This window comes from Hemiscyllium ocellatum, unplaced genomic scaffold, assembly GCF_020745735.1.
Source record: "Hemiscyllium ocellatum isolate sHemOce1 unplaced genomic scaffold, sHemOce1.pat.X.cur. scaffold_438_pat_ctg1, whole genome shotgun sequence".
Lineage (NCBI taxonomy): Eukaryota > Metazoa > Chordata > Chondrichthyes > Orectolobiformes > Hemiscylliidae > Hemiscyllium > Hemiscyllium ocellatum.
In genome coordinates, this window is record NW_026869056.1 from 318,486 (window position 1) to 341,630 (window position 23,145).

Genomic DNA, 23,145 nt, shown 5'->3' on the forward strand with positions numbered 1-23,145 from the left:
ATTTTTTTAGACCCTCCACCATTGTATGTAGCAATCTGTGCGCTGAATGGGACAGAATTTGAACAGATCGAACAACTAACAACGAGGAGTCCATGAGGTGCAGTGGGCCATCAGAAGCAGCACAACTCATGCAGTCTGCAACCTCACAGCCCGGCATACTTCCCACTGTATACTAACCATCACGGCCCGGCATACTTCCCACTGTATAGTAACCATAACGGCTAAACATACCTCCGACTGTATAGTAATCATCAAGCCAGGGATCCCTTCCTGGGGCCGTGAAGAGTGCAGAAGGACATGCTGGGAGTAGCACCAGCCAAACCTAGAGATGAGTGGACAACCTAGAGAAAATCTGATTGCCTTCAACTACAAAGCAGGCCAACTTGCATGCTAAGAAGCATAAGTAGCCAGTTATGGACAGAGCTCAGTGATACCAGAATCAATGGTCTAGATGTACCTATAAGGTCCTGCCATGTTTAGTTATAAACGACAGTGGACAAGGAATGAGACCATTGGAGGAGAGGGCTGCTCTCTAACAATGAAATCCCCAGTTATGCAAGACAGCAGCACATCAAGGAAAAAATAAAGCTGCTGTAATTGGAACAATCTTCAGCCAGAAGGGCTGACTAGATGATCCTTTTCAGCCTCCTTCAGTAGTCTCCAGCATCACATATCTCAATCTTCAGACAATTCAATTCACCCCACACAATGTCAACACATGGCTGGAGACACTGAGAGCTGTGATTTAACACCAGTGATTGCCACATCTATAACCAATCTGATCCATTCCAGCAAGAACACTGAGACCTACCTAAAATATGATAAACTGCCCAAGTGTGTCCTGTACATAAAAAGCAGGGCCCTTGTATTCCAGCCAGTTGCTGACCCATCGGTGCAGGGGCTACCATGGAAATGTGAAGGAAGGTGTCAGCAATAATGGGATCCAACAGCAATAACCTGTGTCATTCAGTTAATGTCCCATCAGGCTCACTCAGATCCGAGCCCATTGCACGCTCAGTTTAAAAGAGGAGAATTCCAAACGAGCAGTGAGTGTAATTACTGTTCACATCAAGGCACCATGTAACAGGGTGTGACAATAAGAGCCCGAGTATAATTATACTTACTCAAAATCTGGGGGAATTACTCTCGAGTTTGGAATTATCCCCAGCAACAATAATGCCTGTTGTCAGTGTGAGTAATTATCATCTGCAACAATGATGCCTGTTGTCAATGTGAGTAATTCCCCCCACAACAATTATCTGGTTGTCAGTGTGAGTAATTATCACCAGCAACAATAATGCCTGTTTTCAGTGTGAGTAATTCACCCACAAAAATAATGCCTGTTATTAGTGTGAGTAATGAAACCCAACAACAATAATGTCTGCTGTCAGTGTGAGTAAATATCCCTAGCAACAATAATGCCTGTTGTCAGTGTGAGTAATTATCACCGGCAACAATAATGCCTCTTGTCAGTGTGAGTAAATATCCCCAACAACAATAATGTCTGTTGTCAGTGTGAGTAATTATCCCCAGCAAACATAATGCCTGCTGTCAGTGTGAGTAATTATCCCCAGCAACAATAATGCCTGTTGTCAGTGTGAGTAATTATCCCCAGCAACAATAATGCCTGTTGTCAGTGTAATTCCCCCCACAACAATAATCTGGTTGCCAGTGTGAGTAATTATACTCAACAACAATAATGCCTGTTGTCAGTGTGAGTAATTATCCCCAGCAACAATAGTGCCTGTTGTCAGTAGTGAGTAATTATCCCCAACAACAATAATGCCTGTTGTCAGTGTGAGTAATTATCCCCAACAATATTGCCTGTTGTCAGTGTGGTTAACTATCTCCAGCAACAATAGTGCCTGTTGTCAGTGTGAGTAATTATCCCCAGTAATAATACTGCCTGTTCTCCGTGTGAGTAATTAACCCCAAAAATAGCCATTCCTGTTGTCAACGTGAGTAATTATCCTCAGCAACAATAGTGCCTATTGTGAGTGTGAGTAATTATCCCTAGCAACAATAATGCCTGTCGTCAGTGTGGGTAACTATCTCCATCAACAATAATGCCTGCTGTCAGTGTGAGTAATTATCGCCAGGAACAATAATGCCTGTTGTCAGTGTGAGCAACTATCTACAGCACCAATAATGCCTGTTGTCAGCGTGATTAATTATCCCCAGCAAGAATAATGCCTGTTGTCAGCCTGATTAATTATCCGCAGAAACAATAATGTCTGTTGTCAGTGTGGGTAATTATCCCCAGAAACAATAATGCCTGCAGTCAGTGTGAGTAACTATTTCGAGCAAGAATAATGCCTGCTGTCAGTGTGAGTAATTATCCCCAGTAATAATACTGCCTGTTCTCAGTGTGAGTAATTAACCCCAGAAATAGCAATTCCTGTTGTCAATGTGAGTAATTATCATCAGCAACAATAATGCTTGTTGTCAGTGTGAGTATTTATCCCCCGCAAAAATAATGCCTGTTGTCAGTGTGAGTAATTATCCGCAGCAACCATAATGCCGGCTGTCAGTGTAATTATCCTCAGCAACAATAATGTCTGTTGTCAGTGTGAGTACATTTTCCACAGTAACAATAATGCCTGATCTCAGTGTAATTAATTATCCACAGCAAAATTAGTGCCTGCTGGCAGTGTGAGTAATAATCCCTAGCAATAATATTGCCTGTTGTCAGTGAGAGTAATTATCCCGGCAACAATAATGCCTGTTGTTAGTGTGAGCAATTATCCCCATAAATAGTAATGCCTGTTGTCAGTGTGAATAATTAACCCCAGAAATAGTGATGCCTGCTGTCAGTGCGAGTAATTATTCCCAGCAACCATTATGCCTGCTGTCAGTGTGAGTAATTACCCCCAGCAACCATAATGCCTGCTGTCAGTGTGAGCAATTATCCCCAGCAACAATAATGCCTGTTGTCAGTGTGAGTAAATATTCCCAGCAACAATAATGCCTGTTCCCAGTGTGAGTAACTGGAACTCCAGGAGAGCTCTGCAGCAATTCCTCAGGAAAGAGAGTGTCCGAGGCTCAACCATTTCCAGCTGCTGCAATGACGCTCTCTCCATCATAAGGTCAGATGGGGGAATGATCACTGATGATGCCATTCCTGAAAAAGGCCATGCTGAAATGTAACAAGACCTGGAAATTATCCAGGTTTAGTATGACAAACGGCAACTAATAATCACGCCACACAGATATTGGACAAAAAATAACAATAAAGATTCAAACCATTTTGACCTTCCATAACATTCCCATCACTGAGTCCCCAACACGATGTTTATTAGAAATCTGGGTGCTAGCATTGCCCAGAATGTGCCCTGGACTGGCCCCATAAATAATAATGCCTTTAAGAGCAAGTCAGAAGCTAGGAAATCTGCAGTGAGCAACTGACCTGCTGATTCCTCAAAGGCTGTGATGAATTACATTCCAGGAATAACACAGGACAAAACCAACCCATTTAATTACTGTCACTGCCATGACCATTCATCCACTCCATCACTGATGCTCAATAGTAGCGTTGTATACCATTTACAAGGTTCACTGCAACAAGCTTTATTGGAGAGCAACTTTGAAACCCACTTTAATCTAGAAGAACCAAGGCAGTGGGTTCTTTGGAAAACCAACTAACTGCAAGCTCACTCCTTCATACGGTCAGAGGTAATGATATTTGCTCATGAGTTTATAATTCCTTACTCCTCAGATCACGAAATCAGTCTGAATGCTGCAAGACTTAGACAACAGCCAGGCTTGGGCTGACAAGTGGCAAATAACATTCGAGCCACACAAATGTCAGACAATAACCATCATAAACCATCCCACCATCGCTATTCAACATTCAAAGGCAGTACCATTGCTGAATCCATTGGCACTAACCTTCTCAGGTTTATCCAAGACTATACAGCTGCTATAGTTAGAGCATCAGATCAGAAGTTAGGAAGCCTGCAGCGAGTAACTTTTTCTCCTGTCTTGCCAAAGTCTGTCCAAAATCTCCAAGGTTCAAGTCAGGATTTGTTGGAACAATCTCCACTTGTCTGATGAGTGCAGCTCCAACAGTACTCAGACAGGTTGACACGATTCAAGAATAAGCAGCCCACTTGATTGGTCCCCATCCACAATGACATCCTCCCTCCCCCACCAACACTCAGCAACAGGTATGAGTACCATCGCCCTCCTTAGACAGTACCATCCACACTCATTACCACTGCCACCAGGAAGGAAAAGGGCAACAGTGATCATAATTCATTTGATTTTAACTTAAGTATTGTAATGGACAAAGCAAGATTAAGTGTTGGAGTTTTCGTGTAACTCGGTCTAACTTTATTAAACTGAGAAGGGATTTCTTCAAGTGAACAGGAAACAATAACGAGAAGGTAATTAGAAACAAAGCAGTGGCAGCTATTCTGAGGGGAGATTAAAGTGGTTCCCAGGAAATGTGATCTCACAGAGTAAAATAGCGTCAGACTGCTAAATCCAGAGCTCTCTTCAAATCTAGGAACACACAGACAGAACAGGTAAGCTTACATAAGACAGTGGGAACTCAATACCCCAGAAAGCTGAGAGGCGTGCGGAATGTGGAGGGGTGAGGTCCAAAGCGAAATTAGGAAGCAAACAGTGTGTGTGAAATTATGCTGGCAAGACATATCAAACAATCTTTAGCAGATTTCTTTTCAAAACAGAGAAGGAAAAGTAAAATAACGAATATCAAAGGCAAACAATGGAAACCACATGTAGCTGTGGATGGTTTGTATATGGTTCTGAGTTTCAATTAAAGTTAAAACCGACCTCTTTTTCTGACCAAATGAGACTTCCAGTCAAACCTTCCCAGCCTCATTCTTGCCCCATTGAAGGCTGCTCTCAGTCAACTAATGATTCTCACTCTCAATTATTGCATATCATTCTCTACCATTTTCCTGAACTTCACGATAAAACGATCGCTGCACCCCAAAACGCTCCCCTACTGACACTGGATCCCACCTCTTTCCCAAGGACAAGGTCCAACAGTACACGCTCTCTTGGGCTGGACACATACTCTTGAAGTGAGCTGGTCCTCCATGTAATCCAGGAACACTCGCCCCTCATGACTCTTCACAACCAGTAACCCAGTCAATATCTGGAAATATTAAGTTTCTCAATATGAGTAGTCTGTAGTATTGTCATCGCTCTCAAATGCCTTTGCATATTTATTCTCTCCATCCTTTCCAATGGCTTCTGACCGACAGACTGTACCTCACAGTTTACTTGTATACTTTTTGTTCTGTATTTAGCTCCAGCCAAATTCATTCTGTCCTTGGACAGATCCTCTTTCTCTTGGACTCCTTAACTAACGCTAATCTAAACCAATATTCTACCTTCAACCTTTCCCTTCCCTTCTGTCATTTTGGAATCCTTCATATCCAGCAATAGTTAACACCAAGTCCTGCCATTCCTTGAGCCAGCTCTAGGTGATCAACACATCTGATTTCCACACACCAATCTGCACCTGGAACTCCCCACACTCCGAGTCTTCATGTCCATGCAGAGTACCTCAGATTAAGGCTTTCTTTCTTACTCCATCTTACACTGTTAAACATCTTGTTGTAAATTAGTACCAACTGCAGCTCCCATTATTTTGAGAATCCTGGTACTCTCCTCTACTATTCCTTTTTGGAACCTAAGCACATGCCAAGTTATTTTCAATCCCTCCCAAACACCCGTAAGAATTTCAGTCCCAGCTCTGTCACGTTAGCCCATCCAGCTTATACAGTTACTGCCTTCCCCAGAACCAGTCCCAATGTCCCAGGAATCTGAAGCGTTTCCTGCTGCACCATCATTCCAGTCACACTGTCATCCACCTAAAACTCCGAGTCCTGTTCTCACTTGCGCACAGCACTGGCAGTAACCCAGGGATTGATACATTGGAGTTCCTGCTTGCTACCCACCCACCTTGCTCCCTAAATTCTGATTCCCAGACCACTTCACCCTTCCTACCCAGGTCATTCCTACCAAAACGGACATGACCTTTGACTGCTCACTGAACCCAAATGAATGTCCTGCAGACACAGTGACATTCTTAACCCCACTATCTTGGAATTACAGACACGCCGACACCTTCTTCAATTTCCTGACATCCCTGTGATTGTTGCTCCTCCTTTCTTCTCCCTCCCCTCCTGTACAATAAGGCTGCTTGTGGTGCCACAAACATGGCTCTGACTGCCCTCCCCTGAGCAGTCAGTACCTTCATCAGTTTCCAAACTGGGAAACTGATTTGGGAGGGAGACACCGGGATATTCCTGGATTCCCTGGCTGTTTCACTTCGATTGCTTGGGCGCCAATTCCCTTCCTTATTCCAGAGCAGTCATGTGTCAGGATGATTTGTTCTGTGTGTGTGCGCTATCCCTCTAACTCTCAGCATCACAAAGTCTCTCGTCAGTGTCTGATCTCTATGACCCAGTGTTCATCTAGCACATGAACAGGGGCTATGACTTCCCAATGCAACAGAAAACATTTTCCTTCTGACAAACATGTCTTGCCTTGTCGTAAAATGCAACATGCCACGAGTAACTTAATTTATTACTTAGAATGAAGTTAACATCCGGGAAATAACAATTTGGTTAAGTCCCTTATTTCACCTTGGTTATTGAGCTTAATTTATTCTACTGGCTCAGTATAATAAATTCACATCCGCGTCATATTTCTGAGTTCAATCCTTACTTTAGAAGTTGAAAAAATGAATTTGCTGACTTAGAGCAATTAACTGATAGTCACTAATAACGGTTTATTATCAGCCAATGAACTTACAGCCTTTTCTTTGATGGCTCTTGAATTTCTGTCATACTCAGTGCAGGCAGGTCCCAGCAGCAGAACGTTATCTCTGTGACTCCCAGGTACGTGTAATCCTCCAGCTCCCACTCCACTCTGCTCCCTCACAGGGTCACCGTTTCTGTCACTCCCAGGTACGTGTAATCCTCCAGCTCCCACTCCACTCTGCTCGCTCACACGGTCACCGTCTCTGTGACTCCCAGGTACGTGTAATCCTCCAGCTCCCACTCCACACCACTCCCTCACAGGGTCACCGTCTCGGTTACTCCATGGTACGTGTAATCCTCCAGCTCCCACTCCACTCTGCTCCGTCACAGGGTCACCGTCTCTGTGACTCCCAGGTACGTGTAATCCCCCAGCTCCCACTGCATTCTGCTCCCTCACACAGTCACCGTCTCTGTACTTCCCAGGTACGTGTAATCCTCCAGCTCCCACTCCACTCTGCTCCCTCACAGGGTCACCGTCTCTGTGACTCCCAGGGACGTGTAATCCTCCAACCCCCTCTCCACTCTGCTCCCTCACAGGGTCACCGTCTCTGTGACTCCCGGGTACGTGTAATCTCCAGCTTCCACTCCATTCTGCTCCGTCACAGGGTCACCGTCTCTGTGACTCCCAGGTACGTGTAATCTCCAGCTTCCACTCCACTCTGCTCCCTCACAGGGTCACCGTCTCTGTGACTCCCAGGCATGATTATGCCAAGATCCTCAGTGCTGATTTATATTCTCCCAGGTGTGTGTCAGCCTCAAGGTCCTGCTCCAAGTTGATCGCTCACATATTCACTCCCACTGTGACTCAGTCCTGATTTCGAGCCTCCTGCTCTGCTGCTTCTCCAACTCCAAGTCCCAGTGGACCTCGATCCTCGCTGCTGATGTATATTCTCCCGGTCTGTGCTGCTCTCTCTCATATTCTCTCCCTTTGTAACTCTCAGGTCATGATAGGCCTCAAGCCTCAGCTGACATTTATAACATCCCATTCCGCACTGCCCTCTTACAGGATTGCCGTTGTGCCTGGAAGACAGTGAAAAAGATGAGGATTAGACAGAGCAGAGGATGTCACAGTAACTGAGAGAGCTGTATGGGATGGAACAGGTTATCTGGGGAGGTATGCAGACCTGCAGTGCCTAAAGCAGGTTACTGGAAGATACAGCGAGAGTTGCAAGCGCTGAAGACGGCAAAGGAAATAGAGAGACAATGGCTTGTTAATGACGCAATTTTGTAGAGTCTAAAGGGCTTTTTCTGAGCTGCTTACAGAGATGCATAGACTTTAACAAATGCAAATTGAGAGCCAGCAAGTGTTGTATGGTACTGGAAACTGTTGAATGTTACAGAGTTTGAAGACTTACAGTAACTGGGGGGAATATAAACTTTTGGAGCTCTGATGGTATTCTAGGACCCTCAGGACATGAGGAGGTGCAGAGAATGGGAGCATTCCAAATAGTGGGAGTGTAGGAACTGGAAGTCCTGAGATGGATAAGGAGGAAGAAAAGTACCAATTTAGCACACGCAACCATTGTAATTATAGAGATTTAAGGAAGGAAACCTGTGCTGTCATTGATTACAATTATATGGAGAGTTACAGAAGCTGAAGGGACTACAAATTTAAAAAGGGAGTGATTTTACATGATCAGAATTTAAGCAAGATTAAATAAATTTTAGTGATCTCTAGCACAGATGGGAATGGAGGAGGTGAGATATTGCGAGGAACTATAAGAGTTATAAGTCGGGGAGGATGTCAGATACAAAAGGGAGAGCTGCATTGTCTGTGTGCAGTTACAGACATGAGGAGTGTTGTAGCGCCTGCTGGAGAGGACACACATAACAACAGTTCCAATGGCGGGTGCAGTGGCTCAGGAAGGCAGCTCGCTACCACCTTCTCAGGGACAACTCCAAATAAACAATAAATGCTGGCTCAGCCATCAATGCTCATGTTCAGGAATGAATGTGTAAAAGATCTACAAGTAGCACTGAGGTCACTCAGGAAGGCACTTTCAGCAGCCCTTCACAAACCCGTAACCACTATGCCCTGGAAGAACAGGAGCTCCCGGTGCACGAGAACACCAGCATTTTCAAGGTTCCCTCCAAGACACGCTCCATCCTCCCAGCACGTTGTCTGTCCCTACACGCAAACGACTGCAGTGAGTCAGGAAGGCAGCTTCCCCAGGGAATTACAAATGGTAGGGTAATGGAAAAACTCTGCTGGTTACAGCCAGACAGAAAAATAAATCCAGCAGTGTGTATGAAATGAAATTTCCATTTCAGAACAAAATGCTGAACATGGATAGAGGATTTGTCTGATTGGCACAAGACAGAGAATGTGAAGAAAGGGGTCTTTTTCACGATGGGAACTGGTGATGAGGGGAGCTCCGCAGGGGTCAGTATTGGGATGACACTCTACATGTTATACATTAAGAGTCTGGACAAAGAATGTGAAGGGGTACGAGAAATGGGTTTCCAAGAAAGATCCCAGGGATGAAATTCGTGTCATATGAGGAGCAGGTGAAGTCTCTGGGTCTGTACTTGATGAAGTTTCAGAGGCGGTGGCAGAATCTCATTCAAACTTACAGAATACTGAGGGGCCTGGATGATGTGGACGTGGCCAAGATGTTTCCACGATCAGGAGAGACTAGGAGCCAAGGGCCCAGCTTCAGAGTGAAGGGATGACCGTTTAGAATGGAAATATGGAGGAATTTATTCAGCCAGAGGGTGATGGATCTGTGGAACTTACTGCCTCGGGGGGATGTGGAGGCGAGTAATTCAGTGCATTTAACTCAGAGATAGATAGGTTCTTGGTGAGTAAGGAGATCAAGGGTTACAGGGAGTAGGCGAGAGAATGAGGTTGAGAGACAATTCAGACAGAATCGAATGGTGTCACAGACTCGATGGACCGAATGGCCTAGTTACACCCTATATATGATGGTGTTTTGGACGGTCCTCATTCCATGGGTTTCTAAGTGTGCAGTTATCATTTCTGGCTTATCGTTTACCTTACATTCAAGCACTTTCCTGATCATTACGGTCACCTCTTGGTTTCAGAATGACTGCAGAAAGCTACACCACAGAGTAACTTGGGAATCCTTGTGCATAAATCTCATAAAGGTGTTATACAAGGCCAGCAGGACATAGAGAAGGCAAATGGAATGCTGGGATAGACTCCAAAGGGAATGGAGAATTTAAAAAAAAGGGAAGGTTTGGAACAATTACAGAGGACTCCAGTAATCCCACACTGAGAATACTGTGAACAGGTTTGGTCCCCTATCTAGGGGGAAAATGTTCTTGCATTGAAGGCAGTCCTGATAAGATTTAACAGACCGATCCTCAGAATTGAGCGATATTGATGGGAAAAGATTGAGAAGTTTGAATGTGATCTCATTAGCATTTAGAAAATGAGGCAAATTTATTGATAACCGAAGATTCCTCTGTTCTTGCAAGTTTGGTTTCTGATATGTTGGTTCCCCTGACCGAGGATCTGTAACCGGAGATAAAGGGGAATGCAGGCACGAGGTAACCTTAAGAAAAATGCTGGGTTGTAGAGGCTGGAGGAAGTTACAGAGTTCGGTGGTTCGAAATCACTGTTGGTGGCTAGAGATCAGATAGGTTGTCGGGCTGAAATATGTCACTTAGAGGTACAGGAAAATCAGTCCAGAAGGAGTTACGTTGATCGGGAGGAATATAGGTTCTAGAGATGACACAGATAAGGGCGGCAGTTGGAGCTAAAGGAGATACAGAAACTGGGAGGGATGCGGGGACTTGAGATTACATAGATTGGGGTGGTAGTTGGATCTGCAGGATTTTATAGAGAAAGGGAGGATTAGACTGACTAGAGATTACACAGATTGGGGTGGTAGTTGGAGCTACAGACATTTATAGAGAAAGCGAGGATTGTACTGACGGGAGATTACACAGATAGGGGTGGTATTGGAGCTACAGGAGTTTATAGAGAAAGGGAGGATTGGAGGGACTGGAGATTGCAGAGATTGGAGTGGTAGTTGGAGCTGCAGGATATTACAGTGAAAAGAAGCTTGGACTGACGGGAGATAACACAGATATGGATGGTAGTTGGAGCTGTAGGACTTACAGAAATGGGGACAGTTGTAGGGACTGGAGAGGACACGGGTAGGGATGGTAGTTGGAGCTGCAGGAGTTTATAGAGATGGCAGGACTGTTGGTACTGGGGACTACATTGACATGGACAATAGTTGGAGCTGCAGGAGTGAGTGAGATAGGGAGGGCTGAAGGGGCTGGATCAGTTCACACAGCAAGAGAGAATTGTCGCGATTGGAGGGGCCAGAGATGATGATGGTTATAGGGCTGCAGGAGTTCAGAGAACTAGTGAGCGCTGTGTAGGTAGGTTTGAAGCATTCCCATCAGATACACAGAGATGTTGAGTGCTGTTCAGGAGTTGATTACAGAAATCGAGAGAGTTGCAGATACTGGAAGATATGACAAAGACAGTAAGCTGTAGTATTTGAAGAGGTTACAGCATCAGGATGCATTGAGAAGTTGGAGGCTGCTACAGGTGTTAAACATGCAGCAGGGGATCAATAACCTCATATTGATTAGGATGATTGGAAGCTGTGGAGATAAAGAACGAGAATTGCAGGAACTGAAGAATATCACAGATGAGGAGTAACATATGTACTAGAAGTGTTAGAACATGAGATGTGCTGTATTCAATGGAGTCAGGGAAGATACAGGGAGATCTGAAGGGACTACAGGTGATATAAAGGATAGTAAGGCTCCTCAGTGTCAGATGGGGGCAGTTTTCACAGACAGGGAGATTGTTTTTTGGGATGATGTTATTTACAGAGATTAAGAGTGCTGTATAGAATTGAGGAACGAACAGAGATATGGAAGGCTGTAGTTAATGAAGACATTTGTTGTTGTCGGATGCTGAGGTTCTGGAAATTATGTGGACCGGAAAGCTGGACAATCTGCCAGAGCTGACAGAGATAGGAACAGCAATAGAGCCGGAGACACTAACATAGAAAGGGAGTATTGCACACATTGGAGGGGGTTTCCGCTTTAGGGATGGTTGTAGGGGAGTGTAACATTTACACAGATAGGGGTGTAAGAACTGGAGAATATTATGGAGATGATCAGACTAGAGGAACTTACATTGACAGAATGGGTGATAGCAACAGTAGGATGTTACAAAGATAGTGAGTCTTGTAGGAACTGGATTGGGAGAGTCACAGGCATTGGAGTGGGTTTTGCAGGGAGTGCTACAGGGACCTGAGAGGATTACGCAGATAGGGATGATTGTAAGATCTCCACATTATCATCGGCTTTCAGGAGTGGAAGAAGTTACACAGATAAGGAGGGATATTGGAGCTGTGGGAGTTCCCAGGGAATAGAATGTTTGGAGGGTTTGGGTCTGTTTATAGATAAAGCGATTATGTTTAGTGACAGTAACATGGAACACAGAGGGCGAGTTTAGCTTAGACGCCCCACAGCAGAGAAACAAGCACTTCGGCCGAACAAGTCCACACCAACCGTCCGGAGCGTAACCCAACCAGACCCATCTCCCTGTGATTATTGCAACTAACACTACGGGCAATTTAGAATGGCCAATTCACCTGACCTGCATGTCTTTGGACTGTGGGCGGAAACTGGAGTATCCAGACGAAACCAACGCAGACATGGGGAGAATGTGCAAACTCCACACAGACAGTCACCCAACGCTGGAATCGAACCTCGATCACTGGCACTGTGAGGCATCATTGCTCACCACTGAGCCAACGTGCTGCCCCCAAATTGCAGAATTACACAAAGAGAGGATGTTTGAGGTGCTGAGAGAAATGTCGGGAGTGGAGGAGCAAACAGAGATGTGGAGTGCTGTTGCGGCTGGAAAAGTGTCTGGAGGTGTTTATATAGATAAGGAGGTCGGTAGGGATCGGAGATAGTTACTGAGGTTGTGTGGTGGTATAGGCTAGGTGGCAAGAATGTGATCTGCCTGCAGAAGGTTATAGTCATATCATGTTCTCTTGGGACTTGAGGAAGGTACATAGGTGGATATTTTGATCTAGCCTGGAGGATTTTACAGAGATGGGGTGGACTGTAGGTATTGTGCAAAACTACAGAAATTGGGATCATTGTACTGAGTGCACGATGAGATTATTGAGATTTGGCATGTTGAGACTGGACCAATTTACAAATAGGGAGATATGTCAACATTGGAGTAGGTTTCAAATATACAGCAGGATTATGGGAGGAGTGGATGATACAGTAATAGGAAATTTTCTGGAATAACAAGCATTAAAAATGCTGGCGTAGATGAGTTGGGCCGAAAGGTATGTTTCCTTGCTGTATGACACTATCACATGACAAGAGACAGTGTGAGAGAGGGAGGAGAGAACAGAAAGATCCCAGTTTTCAATACAAAATCCTTGAGCGAGGCCTGCTTCCCATCTGTTGTCCTGATCCTCACTATGACAGCACAGGCATGGATGAATAAATGTGAACTCCCGATGCTGTTTCAGGAAGGCTCAGTACAGTAGATCTGAAAGTCATCCTCTCACAAGAGGGTGGGAATTGAGCCTGGGACCATCATGCTCTGTATTCACCCTTCAACACAGTACCTATGTCATGTTATCTGAACCAAAGTTCCATCCCTTAAATGTTCTCTGCTCTGTTCACTGTGAGTGATCCTATCTCGCTGCAGGATTTATTGAAGGCTCTCACTCTCCGTCGCTCTGGCTGACCAACCGTCTTCAATATGGTGATAGACGAGACAGGAGTTGGGAATTCTGCTGAGTCAGGAATATCCTGAGTACCTACATGAGGAAGAGAAAAAGACAGAATGGTAAATCAGACTGATGTAGTGAGGGTAACACATGGAGAATGACACTGAGTCCCACAGAGATCTGGAATATCCCAGTCTCCATCCCTGGCCTGTGCTGCTGCTTGTCTCTGGAGTGGAGAATTCTGTTGGCTCAGGATCTGGAGTATCTGCAAAAGGTGCAGTCACCGGCAGCAATTAGACCCTCACAGTGACAGATACCACATGGAGAGATACTGAGTGATAGCACCAGAGTGCCGGAAGGTATCAGGATCAAACCACGGTCAAGATGAAGGGGTTTGATTCATGCTGCAAAGGGATCAATACTCAGGGCTGAGTGAGCTATCAGTGGGCCAGGCGATGGACTAGAGTTACTCTCACTAGCCTGTTCATCCAGAATTTAATGGTGGTGTCAGGGAAACCCATCTGACTGCTTAATATCGTATAAAGAAGGAAATCTGTCTGAAGCAGACGGTCTGGCCTACATATGAATCCAGACCTAGAGCAATGGGATTGACTCTCAACTGCTCTCTGAAATGGTCTGGCAAGCCACTCAGCTCTCGGGTAACTGGAAGTGGGCATGAAATGCTGACCAGCCAGAGACAGCAAAATCCTATGAGTGCACTAAAAACAACACTGCTGAAACAAGTTTCCTGGTTAATCATGTCGGTAGGTTTATGGACAGGGCTTTAAACTGGCAGAGAGGATGCAGGAACAGGGTTCGGGTGAAATGAGCTTTCCAAATGCAAAGAGAAAATGTGAAGCCTTGGAACAGCATGGGAACGTGGCTGAAGACAAGCAGAAAGGAACAGGAAGAGACAGAGTTTAACGAAAACTGTACATCAGCAAATCGGTTTGTAACAGAACATTATGGGAAAGAGTAAATAATAATGTTTTTATTTGGAATTGCCAAAATATCTGCAACAAGGTAATAGACTTGTGACACAGAGATAAATGAGATTTGGTCAGCAGAGAGACGTAATTACAGGGTGAACAAAGGTGGAGCATAAATATTCAATGGTAAACAACCTTACAGGATCTCAGGCAGAATGCAAAAGCAAGATGGGAACCCTGACAGTAATGGCAACAAAGGCATTACAGAGAAAGCATTTGGCATCAGATTATGCAGCTGAATCATCCTGAATGCAAATTCTGGCTGCTACTACGTGTCAAACAAAATAGGCAGGATAACAGTTTTTACACTGCTGACAGTATTGCTCATCCCTGATTTAAACAGGAAGTCATTTGAATTTGTAGCAAAGGTGGTGTGATAATTTTGGGAGACGTCAACCTTTGTATAATCTTGGACAGACACATTGGCAAGAGTGATATTATCCGAGATCCTCTTTGAATGTTTTAGTCAGAGTATCTTTGAATAACACATTGTGAAACTGGCTAGGGATGTACCTATCTCAGGTCGACCGTTGGGTGATGAATCTGAGTGAAGGAGCAATATCACACCGAGATTCTCCAGGAAATTATCCTGGAATTCAAAGAGATTATGACATTTTAAAGTGACCATAAAGCACATCCGAACATCAGTAACAAAGCCAATTACATGATTTTGAGAGAGAACTGACCAAGGTAAACAAGGGAAACTGACTGAAATGCCAGGCTGTAAATGAACAGTGGAAAACATTTACAGCCAGAGTGTCCTAGAGACGTACAGCACAGAAATAGACCCTTCAGTCCAACACGTCCACGCCGACCAGCTATCCTTTCCTAATCTTGTCCCATCTGCCAGCACTTGGCCCATATCCCATTACACCCTTTTTATTCATATACCAATCCAGATGCCTTTTGAATGCTGCAATTGTACTAGCCTCCACCACGTCCTCTGGCAGTACATTCCATACATACACCACATTGCGTGAAAACGTTGCCCTTAGGTCCCTTTTAAATCTTTCATCTCTCACCCTAAACCTATGCCTTCTAGCTTTGCTCTCCACCACCTCAGGGAAAAGACCTTATCTGTTTATCCTGTCCATGCTGCTCATGATTTTATAAACCTCAAGAATTTCACACCTTCGACTCTGACGCTCCAAGGAAAACAGTCCCAGTTGTTTCAGCCTCTCCCTATAGATCATATCCTCCAACTCTGGCAACATCCTTGTAGATCTTTTCTGAACACTTTCAAGTTTCACAACATCTTTCCGATAGGAGGGAGAATTGCACGCAACATTCCAACGAATGACCTGTACAGCTGCAAAATGACCTCCAAACTCTGATACTCAATGATCTGACCAACAAAGGAAAGCATACCTAACACCTTCTTCACTATCCTATCTACCTGTGATACCACATTCAAGGAGCAATGAACCTACACTCCAAGGTCTCTTTGTTCAGCAACACTCCCTCTAACTTTGCCATTAAGTGTATAAATCCTGCTAAGATTTGCTTTCACAAAATGGAGCACCTAGCATTTAGCTGAATGAAACTCCATTCGTCACTCCTCAGCCCATTCGCCCATCTGATCAAGATCCCATTGTACTCTGAGGTAACCTTATTAACTGTACACTATATCTCAAATTTTAGTGTCATCTGCAAACTTATTAAAGGTACCTCCTACGTTCATTTATATAATGATGAAAAGTAGTGGATCCAGCACCGAACTTTGTGGCACACCATCGGCCTCCAGTGTGAAAAATAACCCTCCTCAACCAACTTGTGTCTTCTACCTTTGAGCCAGTTCTGTATCCAAACGGCTAGGTCGCCCTGAATTCCATGAGATCTAACCTTGCTAACCGATCTTCCATGAGGAACCTTTTCAACACCTCACTGAAGTCCATGTAGATCACGTCTAATGATCTGCCCTCATCAATCCTTTTTGTTACTTCTTCAAAAAACGCAATCAATTTCTTGAGGCATGATTTCCCACACACAAAGCCATGCTGTCTATCCCTAGTCACTCATTGCCTTTCTAAATACATGTAACTCCTATCTCGCAGGATTTCCTTCAACAATTTACCCACTACTGATGTCAGGCTCACAGGCCTATAGTTCCCTAGCTTTCCCTGACCGCTTTTCTTAAATGGTTAGCCAACCTCCAAACTTCCAGCACTTCACCTATGATGATCAGTGATACAAATTTCTCAGCAAGGGCCCCATCGATCAGTTCCCTATCTTCTCACAGAGTTCCAATGTACATATGATCAGATCCTGGGGATTTATCTGCCTTTATGCGTTTCAAGACATCCAGCACCTCCTCCTCTTTAATATGGACGTTTTTCAAGATGTCACTGTCTATTTCCCCACATTCTATATCTTCCATTTCCTTCGGGACTGTAAACACTGATGTAAAACAGTCGTTTAGTATTGCCCCTACTCCTGCGGCTGCACACAAAGGCTAACCTGCTAATCTTTGAGGGGCCCTATTTTCTCCCTAGTTACCCTCTTGTCCTTTATGTATTTATAAAAACCCATTGGATTCTTCTTAACCCAATTTTCCGAAGCTATGGCATGTCCCCTTCTTATCTTCCTGATTTCCGTTTAAGTATACTCCTCCTTGCTTTATAATCTAAGAATTCACTTGACTTGTCGTGTCTATACCTGACAAATGCTTCCTTCTCTTTCTTAACCAAAACCTTTGTTCGCTAGTCATCCAGAATTCCCTGCACCCATCAGCATTTCCTTCCATCCTAAGTGGAATATTATATACTGTCTCTGAAATACTTGCAGGCTTCCCATCGTCCAATGATAAAGGTTTCATTCCCTCAAAATGCAAACTCCCCAATTCCTGCATCTCACAAAACTGTCTCTTGAAAAAAATGAAAAAATAGAGAACATTCTAAACGAAGGCTTCGATGTGGTGAGCTTTGATCAGTCCTGTAGATCTGGAGATCACCACCTGCACGGTGAGTGCTTTCTCCCAGAGCAGCACCAGGACACTGTCAGGCACACAGACAGAATGGGCAAATACATTCCCATCTGAACTCACATCTCGCAGCCTGGAAATCCGAAATTGTGCACGGATAATCTGGTAAACACCTCCAAAATTATTCAATAAGATCAGCCTAATCCATCTAATCAAAAACAAATCAACCACTCACACTAAAACATCCTTCATGTCCCACACCCATTCTCGATCCCATCCTGCACGTTATACGAATCCCACTACCTCTAACCTCCTGAAGGATCTTCATCCCCTCCTACATTTGTACCATCCTCCATTTACTGCAGCCGTTCCTACCTCCGTAACATGGCCCAGACTCGACAAATCTTCCTTCCTATGCAATATTCCCCAGAAGGGCACTGGAGTATGGTGGTGTTTACAGAGTTAGGGAGGGATATCAGGACAGGAGGATTTTGCATTTATTAGTAATATTGAAGTGACTAAAATTGGCTTCGGTAATTTTCAGTACTCACGCCAATAAAGGAGGTTACAGAGCTAAAGAGGATTGTAGGGACTGGAAGACGTTTCGCAGTTTATGTGTTTTGTGGGGACTGGGGGAAGGTACCAAAATAGGGAGGGTTTAAGATTGAAGGATTCTGCTGAAAACGTCTACTGAGTTAAAGGCAGGATTCTTGGAGTAACACAAGAGTCTTGGGTTGTGAAGAAGGCGTGTAATGTGTTAGCTTTCCTTAGCAGGGGGGTTGACTTGACGACCATTGAGGTTGTGCTGCAGCTCCACACAGCCCTGGTTCGTCCATTCTTGGAATATTGTGTTATGTTCTGGTCACCTCATTATACGAAAATGTGGAGAGGGTGCAGAAACGATTTATCAGGATGATTTCTGGATTTGAGGACAGGTCTAATGAAGAAATGTTGGGGAATCCAGGGCTTCTATCATTGGAATTGAAAAGGATGAAACCTGACTTGATAGATGTGTGCGAGCTGATGAGAGGCATACATAGAATGGATGGATCGAGAATGTTCCTATTGTGAAAATGGCTATAATGGTGGGGCATGATTTTAATGTACTTGGAGGAAGGTTTATGGGAGATGTCAGAGGGAGGTACGTTACACGGAGAGTTGTGGGTGTGTGGAATGCACCACCAGCGTTGGTGGTAGAGAAGTTACATTAGGGACATTTAATTAATTTTTGGAAACGCAGATGGATTATAGTAAAATGAATTTCTCAAAATGGAGACCTGTGACCAGTGGTGTTCCACGAGGATCCGTGCGGGGTCCCTGTTGTTTGTGATATACATAAATGATTTGGAGGAAGGTATCAATTGCCTGATTAGCAAGTTTGCAGATGACATGAAGATTGATGGAGCAGTAGATAGTGAAGGGGACAGTCAGAGAATACAGCAGGGTATAGGTCGATTGGAGGGATGGGCAGAGAAATGACAGATGGGGAGTTCACTCCAGGCAAATGCGAGGTGATGCTTTTCAGAATATTCAATTCAATAGCAAGATAATTGGAAAAGTCCTGGGGAAAATTGACGTACATAGAGATCTGGGTTTTCAGGTCCATTGTTCCTTGAAGGTGGCAACGCAGGTCAGTAAAGTGGTTAAGGATGCATACAACATGTTTTCCTTAATTGAAAGGGCTATGGAGTAAAATAGTTGGTAGGTCATGTTACAGTTGTATTTGATTTTGGTTTGGCCACATTTGGAATGATGCATACAGTTCTGATCACCACATTACCAAAATGATGTAGATGCTTTGGAGAGGGTGAAGAGGAAGTTCACCCAGACGTTGTCTGGTATGGAAGGGACCAGCTATAAAGAGAGGTTGAATAGATTCGGATTAATTTTATTAGAAAGACAAAGGTTGACTGAGGACCTGATTGATGTATACAAATTCATGAGATGTATAGACATGGTGGATAGCAAGAAGCGTTTTTCCCCAGAGTGTGGAACGCAGTAACTGGGGTCACAAACTCAAAGTGAGATGGGAAAGGTTTAGGGCAGATAACCGTGGAACGGTTTTTATGCTGAGGGTGGTAGGGGCCTGGAACATGTGGCCAGCGGAGGTGGTGGAGGCGGGAACAATGAGGTCCTTTAAGATTCATGAATGGGCAGGGAGCAAAAGGATACAAATCCTTAGAAAATAGGCAGCAGTTTAGGCAGAGGATCTGGATTGGCACAGGCGTGGAGGGCCAAAGGGCCTGTTCTTGTGCTGGGATTTTCTTTGTTCTTTTCTCCTTTGAGTTGTCTGCAAGTTGGTTTGATCTTAAAGCATGATAAAAGATCAGCACATTATCAAGGGCCGAAGCGCCTGAGCTGTGCTGTACTGTTCTGTGTTCTAAATAGGGAGGTGCACAATGGCAGGAAGGTGTTTCGGGAGGCTTGAGAGGATGGGATTTGAATGGTAGATACAACTGGGAAGGTTTCCTCGGAGTGCCAGAGGTAACAGAAACACCAATGACCTGATCTGGAGCAGATGACGCAGACTGGGAGGGTGGTGGTGGCTGGAGGTGTTTCACAGGGAGGGAGGACCATAGAGCCACGGGGTGTTCCAGAAATGTGGAGAGATGTAGGGCCTACAACAGTTCATGGAGATGGCGCGGTTGGGAGGGATGGAACAGTATAGATTAGACTTACAGTGTGGAAACAGGCCCTTCGGCCCAACAAGTCCACACCGACCCGCCGAAGCGCAATCCACCCATACCCCTACATTTACCCCTTACCTAACACTACGGGCAACTTAGCTCGGCCAATTCACCTGATACGCACATCTTTGTGACTGTGGGAGGAAACCGGAGCACCCGGAGGAAACCCATGCAGACACGGGGAGAACGTGCAAACTGCACACAGTCAGTCGCCTGAGTCGGGAATTGAACCCGGGTCTACAGGCGCTGTGAGGCAGCAGTGCTAACCACTGTGCCACCGTGCCGCCCACAGATAAGAATGTTGGTAGGATGGAGTGCTTTACACAGACAGGAGTGTTTTAGGTTAATGGAGATGTTTAGAGAGAAAGTGGGTTGTGTCGACTGGAGGACCAAACAGAGACATGGATGGTAGTCATGGATGATGTTTATAGACACAGGAAGGTTTAGGTTCGGCAGATTCGTTAGATACCGAGGGTGTGGAGTCTGACAGATTTTCCAGAGGGCAGTAATTTTGGTTGGAGACAGGTTCACAGGTAAGGGAGCATTAGTAATCACCTCCAGAAAGGTAAAAGTGGGAAGGGTTGTAGGGGAGGGTGACATTTACACAGATAGAGGTGTAAGCGCTGGAGAAGGTTATGGAGATGAGTAGTGGATGGAGAGGCTTGAGGAGATGACATTAATATTGGGGTGGTAGTGATGGGAGGATGTTACACAGATACTGTGTCTTATAGGAACTGAAAGTCACATGATTTGGGTTTGGTTTGCAAGTTGGGAGTTCTGCAGGGATCTGAGAGGCCTTTTGGGTCTCCCCAGATTGATCGTGTCTTTAGGACTGTAAGATGATACATAGATAGGGAAACATAAAAGACAATGTGAAACTTCCTCTTTTTCCTGAACAGAGTGACGACACCTCTCATCGGCCAGGGATTCCTAAAACTGCTAGCTTTTCCCTACACCCTAACAGGGACATACTGGATTCTTGATATCACACTTTTAAAAGCCTCCCATTTGCCAGTCATTTCTTTTCAGTCAAACAGACTGACCCAATCGTTTTTAGTTATGATTTGGACATGCCAGTGTTGGACTGAGGTGGGCAAAGTTAATAATCACACAACACCAGGTTATAGTCCAGCAGGTTTATTTGCAAGCACTAGCTTTCGAAGCACTGCTTCTTCATCAGGTGAATGTGGAGCACAATCCTAAGGCACCGAATTTATAGCAACAGGATGGCAGTGTCATGGAAAGAAATATTAAACAAGCTTAGATTAAGTCTTTCAACTTTTAGAGTGACCACTAGCGCTTCCAAATCTAGCGCTTTCAAATACCGAGGAACCTCGGTTATCCAAATATCAATTAACCTAATATCAGATTATCCAAAGGAGATCTCGAGGTCCCGATAGAAACATTACATCAAAGAGCAGTTTCAATCTTGATTGTGTTTGTTTTTGTTTACACTAATTAAAACCGAACTCAACTGACTGAAATGCTGCCGAGAACAGTCCTGGACATCGAGCCCAGATACCATCTCCAAATGAATGACGTCCCACCCTCTCTCCCTCTCCATACAAATCCCCTGGGGTTCCATATAGGGGTGAATCCTAAACCCGACTTCCCCATATATTCTCCAGAACAGTGTATTGTACAGGGCAGAAAGTTTGCAGTAAAAGTTGTGTGTGGTTGTCTGAGTGTGTGTGTGCATGTGCGTGTGTGCTATTTGGAGACTTACCCCATCAAAGTCAGTATATATCTTATTGTTGGTGTCTACTCCAGCTGCACAGAAGGAGGAGGGGATGAACGGGGGCAGGGGGGCGGGGACACGGGCGTGGACATGGAATGCACGGTGGGTGTGGTGGGCAGGGTGCGGTGTTGGACGGGTTTGTAGACAGGCTGAGGGTGATGTCGAAGGTGTTTAGGAAGTGGGGGCAGGCGGCGGGTGGAGTGTGGTGTCGGAAGATTTTGGGGGCTGGGGTCACTGTTGGGTGAGTTTGGGGCAGTTGGGTGAGCGACATTAAGGGGCAGGTGAGGGCGGTGTTGGATGTGTTTGGAGGCGAGCGGGGTTTGTTTTGTGGTCTGGCAGGGCGTGGGGGCTCGCTCATGGCTCACTGTTGCCGAGTCACCTGAACAGGGAGCAGACTGGACTGAAAACTCCGGGTCCCAGAGGAAAGGCATTGAATCGATTAATTGAATAATCAATTATCCGAACAAAATATCACCCGCCCATCACGTTCAGATAATCGAGATTCCTCTGTAAGCCATCTGAACTATAACCTGGTGTTGTATGATTTTTACCATCACCCAATCAAACCCTGCTCGATCCTGCTGAATGGCCCCAAACTTGACCCAGTTCTAGTTTAAGACCTAAATCTGTCAACTTCTCTGATCCTTTTCCATTAGTATGTTAAAACAAAGGCAGTTGTGGTCACTGGACGCAATGTGCTTTCCGAATGATACTTAAGTCACGTGCCTGACATTGGTTCCTGAGGAGAGGTCCAGTGTTGCATCCGCCTGAGTAGAGTAGAACCCTCTACGTCTTGGTTTAGGAAACTTTCTTAGACATTTTTGACAAATTCCACTCATTAAGGGCCTTTTATACTCTGGGTGACCCAGTCAATCCAGGCAAGTTAAAATCTCCAACCAATGCTACTTTATTATTTTTATAGGTACCTGCAATCTCACTACACATTTGCTCCTCTCGTATCCGCTGGCTATTTGAGGATCTAGAACACGATCCCAGCAGATTGATCATCCCCTATTTGTTTCTAACTTTTAAATATATGGACTCATTTGATGACTGTTGTGGTTCTGCTCGCCGAGCTGGAAGTTTTTGCTGCAAACGTTTCGTTCCCTGGCTAGGGAACATCATCAGTGCTGTTGGAGCCTCGTGTGAAGCGCTGCTTTGATGTTTCTTCCGGTATTTATATCGGTTTGTTCTTGCCGCTTCCGGGTGTCAGTTTCAGCTGCAGTGATTTGTATATGGGGTCCGGGTCGATGTGTCTGTTGATGGATGTTCTTGCCGCTTCCGGGTGTCAGTTTCAGCTGTAGTGGTTTGTATAT